The following is a 5662-nucleotide window of genomic DNA, read 5'->3' as shown; positions in this document are numbered from 1 at the left end:
AATCCCTGTAATTATAACCTTGAAAATAATTTGAGGTATTGTAATACTTACTCACAAACGGTGAGAAAACAATTTAAAAAGAAGAATGACTCACATTGCAGATTAACGAGCAATAGATATAAGCCTACTGATTAGCCTTGATTACACCTAGTTTTAACACAATGCACACACAAACAGGTTAGTAACTAATACAGCAATTACGTCAATTCACGAGACTAAACCTTTACACCGATTAATCAGTGCAATACTCGATAATTCAATCGGATTCACAACGAATAACAGAGCATAGTCCGAATTCGAACAGCACTCTAATATTCAAGTCGAAATCACGACGAATAATCAAAGTACAAGCTCAATTGAGCAGCACCCGGACTATCGTTGGATAGTTATAATCGATCGGACGTTGAATCGTAATAGCGATCGAGTTATTACCCTGATTGCGGCAGCGTTTCGATAATTGTGTGTGTGTGTTGGACTGTTTCTGTGATAACTTGATCTACATAACTCGGATTTACGTCGTTCCAAAGACAGAATTCAAGTCCCAACCCCCTCTATTTATACCCGAAATTTGACACCGTCGCGTAGCGCGAGGGGTACCCCTATAGGCGTCGCGCTACGCGAGTGGTAACCTATGTTCATAGGGTAGCTACGTGTGTAACTAGGCTTGCTGTGTTGACAGTTTTATCAAATTCGATTTTGATTGAAAGTTATGAAGATAATCGTTGGCTAGGGTTTATCCCCCCCTGAGTTTTAGGGGCCCTGATCCTGATTCCGATTGTTCTGGACATTTTAGGGTTAGTGCAGAACTACTTGGGTTTCTTAATTAGGGTTTCCTTAATAGCTAATTACCATCCTAATTATGGATTTTAGTGACAGTTGTTACATCCTCCCCACCTTAAGAAAAATCTCGTCCTCGAGATTTACTGGAATAGATGAGGGTACTTTCGCTTCATTTCCGATTCCAGTTCCCAAGTGTATTCTGGTCCTCTTCTTGAATTCCATTTGACTTTGACCAACACCAGTCGTTTGTGTTTGAGAAACTTGACTTTTCTATCTTCGATCTGTAGTGGTTTCTCTATAAACTTCAACTTTTCGTTCACCTCTACATCTTGAAGAGGTACTACCAGGGATTCATCTGCTAAACATTTCTTGAGATTGGATACATGAAATACATCATGTACTCCAGCCAATTCTTCTGGTAGTTGTAAACGATAAGCAACTGGTCCGATTCGTTGAATCACTGGGAATGGTCCAACGTACCTTGGACTTTGCTTTCCTTTCTTTCCGAATCGTACTACTCCTTTCCAAGGAGAAACTTTTAAAAGTACTTTATCTCCTACTTGAAATTCTAAAGGCTTACGACGATTGTCTGCATAGCTTTTCTGACGATCTCGAGCTGTTTTCAGTCTTTCCTTGATCTGAGTTATCTTGTCAGTAGTTTCTTGTACAATCTCAGGACCTGATAATTGACTTTCTCCGATTTCTGCCCAACATACTGGAGTTCTGCACTTACGTCCATACAGTGCTTCGAATGGTGCAGCTTCGATACTTGAATGATAACTATTGTTATAGGAGAATTCAATTAATGGCAAATGGCTATCCCAATGACCACCAAAGTCAATTACACATGCTCGGAGCATGTCTTCTAGAGTTTGTATTGTTCTTTCACTCTGTCCGTCTGTTTGTGGATGATAAGCAGTACTTAGATTTAGTCGAGTTCCCATTGCTTTCTGAAAACTTGTCCAGAAATGAGATGTAAAACGACTATCTCTATCCGATACAATGGAGAGCGGGACTCCATGTAGGGATACTACTTCGTCCACGTAGAGTTGTGCTAACCTTTCCATGCTAAAGGTTTCTTTCATTGGTAAGAAATGAGCTGATTTGGTTAATCGGTCTACAATTACCCAAATCGCATCATTACCTCTTTTGGTTTTGGGTAACTTTGTAACAAAGTCCATTGTTATAAGTTCCCATTTCCATACAGGCATTTCTAACTGTTGTAGTAGTCCTGAAGGTTTCTGGTGTTCAGCTTTAACTTGTGAACAAGTTAAGCACTTGGATACGTATTCGGCTATATCCTTTTTCATTCCTATCCACCAGAAATTATTCCTTAAATCTTGGTACATCTTATTGTTTCCTGGGTGCATAGTATACCTAGATTTATGAGCTTCTTCTAAAATCTTATTTCTTAACTCTCCTTGCTTAGGTACCCAAATTCGTCTTTTATGGAATTTCCAAATTCCATCATTTCCTTGTTCTAGTTCTTTTAAGTAACCTTTCATTCCTTCAGCATCATCTTGGATTGATGTTTTCTGAACTTCTTTGATTTGTGCCATTAAATCTACTTCTAGATTTAACCTCAGAGCACGAACTCGTTTCTGTTTCTCATGGTACTTACGACTTAAGGCATCTGCAACTACATTTGCCTTTCCTTCGTGATATTGGATATCACAGTCGTAATCGCTTAGCATCTCCATCCATCTTCTTTGCCTCATGTTTAATTCTTTTTGCCCAAATATATATCTTAGACTCTTATGATCTGTATAAACAGTAAACTTACTTCCATACAGATAATGTCTCCATATCTTAAGGGCAAAAATTATGGCTCCTAATTCTAGATCATGAGTCGTATAATTTTCTTCGTGCTTTTTCAATTGTCTAGAAGCATACGCAATTACCTTCTTGCGTTGCATTAACACACATCCGTATCCTAATTTTGAAGCATCACAATATACTTCAAAGTCTTCTGTTCCTTCGGGTAAAGCTAAGATTGGTGTATTCGTCAACCTATGCTTTAAAATCTTAAAGGCTTCTTCTTGTCTAGGTCCCCATTCAAACTTAGCAGCTTTACAGGTTAACTTAGTTAATGGTATGGCTATCTTGGAAAAATCTTTGATAAATCGTCTATAGTATCCAGCTAAGCCTAGAAAACTTCTTATCTCCATAGCTGTTTGTGGAACTTTCCACTTTGTAATGGCTTCTATCTTAGCAGGATCTACATGGATACCTTCGTGATTTACCACATGACCTAAGAATTGTACTTCTTGCAACCAAAATTCACATTTTGAGAATTTGGCATAAAGCCTTTCTTTTCTTAACAAAGTTAAGAGAACGTGTAAATGCTCACAATGTTCTTTTTGGCTTTTGGAGTAAATAAGTATATTGTCGATGAAAACGATCACAAATTTATCCAAGTATGGTTTACAGATTCGATTCATCATGTCCATGAATGCTGCTGGGGCATTCGTTAATCCAAAGGGCATGACTGTAAACTCATAATGACCATACCTAGTTCTGAAAGCAGTTTTAGGTATGTCTTCTTCTTGTACCTTCAACTGATGATATCCAGATCTTAAATCTATCTTGGAGAAATACCTAGCTCCTTGCAGTTGATCAAAAAGATCATCAATCCTAGGTAGTGGGTATCGATTCTTAATCGTAACCTTATTCAATTCTCTATAATCAATACACATTCTCATCGATCCATCTTTCTTTTTCACAAACAGTATTGGTGCACCCCAAGGGGATGAACTAGGTTGTATGAATCCTTTGCTTAATAATTCATCTAATTGCTTTTTCAATTCTAGCATTTCGGTAGGTGCTAATCTATATGGTGCTTTAGCTATGGGTGCAGTACCTGGAATTAAATGAATTCTAAACTCTACTTCTCTATCAGGTGGTAATCCAGGTAATTCTTCTGGAAAAACGTCTGGGTATTCTGACACTACCGGGATGTCCTGAAGTTCCTTATCCTTAGTGTTAATGATTACTGAAATCATATACACCATTTCCTGTTTTCTTGAATAACTAGCCAATTTCATTACTGAGATAAATTTCAGTGGCTTTCGAGGTTTATCTCCAGTAATTAAAATTACTTCTCCTATAGGTGTTTGAATTTCTACAGCATTTTTGTCACATAGGATTCGTGCATGGTTGGCTATTAACCAATCCATTCCTAATACTACATCGAATCCTGCTAAATTCATTGGTAACAAATTTGCAGAAAACTTATGGCCTAATAATTCTATTTTTCCTTCTTGCCAGATTTTATCTATTTTTACAGAATTTCCTTCTGCGGTTTCTACTGTGAAGTTTTGCCTAAGAGTGGTTAATGGTAACTTAAGATCTTGGCAAAATAAAGTATTTATAAAACTTTGGTTCGCACCAGAGTCAAATAATACTTTTGCAAATACGTTGTGAACTAAGAACGTACCAGCTATCACATCTGGAATGAGTTCGGCCTCTTGAGTGGTCAGCTGGAATGCTCGCGCATTTCTTTTGGTTGTTCCTTCAGCTGGTTTGGCTTGGTTAACTACAGGTTTAGCTAGCTTAGGACATTCAGATTGAAAATGACCTCTTTCTCTGCAATTATAACAAACTTTTGTTTTCTTCCTGCAGTCTTCTTCCCTATGTCCTTTCATTTTGCAAAAATTGCAAACCATGTTGCATTGTCCATAATGCTTCTTTTTGCAAATTTTGCAGAAAGGAGATGAGGAGGATTGCCCAGTTCCTCTTTTCTTGACATTACCCATACGAAATCCTTGGGTAATCTTTTGAGCTAATTCCTTCTTGCGATCTTCCTCTCTTGTGCGTACCAATTCATCTGTTAGGGTATTAGCTAATTCTACAGCATCGTCAATAGTACGAGGTCTCGCAGCTTTAACGATGTTTCGGATTTCACTAATTAAACCCCAGATGTAACGAGAAATAAGTACCGGTTCTGGCGAAGCCAGTGATGGCACTACCCTTGCGTATTCAAAGAATGTCGACGTATATCCCCGACAATCTACTCCTAGCATACGATGACTTAGGAACTTGTTTGCCATCTGTTCCTTCTCGTATTCGGGACAGAATTTTCTTTCTACCAAACTCTTAAATTCTTCCCAACCTATGGCGTAGGCTATCCTTCTTCCTTTTGCCTGGAGGACCGTGTTCCACCATTCGAGTGCCCCTTCTTTGAACAGGTTTGATGCATACATCACCTGGTCTCCTTCGGCACATTTGCTTATTGCAATTACTGCTTCGGTTTTCTCTAACCAACGCAGTGTTGCAGTTGCCCCTTCGTTACCTGCAAATTCAGCGGGTTTGCAAGCAAGAAATTCTTTATAAGTGCAACCAGGCGTTGCAGCTTTCATTCTTTTAGGGAGTGGGGCCTGCTGCGGATCATGATCGTCATGATTGCCGCCTCCATTTATGCTATTACTGCCGTTATCGTCTGAAATACGTTTACTAGGAATTAATTGTGGTTCGGCAGGTTTCTGAACAGCAACTACAATTTCTGGAATAGCATGAGCTATCCCTTGGGCGATAAAGTGCTCGATATCTTGTCGAGTTATATATTGATCTTCCTGTTCTTGCTCAGATTGATTTACTTCATTAATTGGTTCATTATTAGCGTTTTCCATCTGCTAATTTAGTAGGAATTTATTAGTGTCAAAATTCACATAGATAAACACATAGATTATCACAACATACTAGTATAACCAAAATTGTCGATTTCTCGACTTTTACTTTGTTAGTATATTATATATGCATCCATACACACCGTATCTTACAGAGTTTTATTGCCCATTTTACAGAATTTTAAGTTACTATCATACAATACGGCTTTCTGTGGTTTAACTGACGGTTCTAGTAACGATGCTCCCTCTCATCGTAC

Source organism: Helianthus annuus, chromosome 8, assembly GCF_002127325.2.
Source record: "Helianthus annuus cultivar XRQ/B chromosome 8, HanXRQr2.0-SUNRISE, whole genome shotgun sequence".
NCBI classification, from domain to species: Eukaryota; Viridiplantae; Streptophyta; class Magnoliopsida; order Asterales; family Asteraceae; genus Helianthus; species Helianthus annuus.
The sequence above is the reverse complement of the archived record's forward strand: the minus strand, read 5'-3'. Positions refer to the sequence as shown.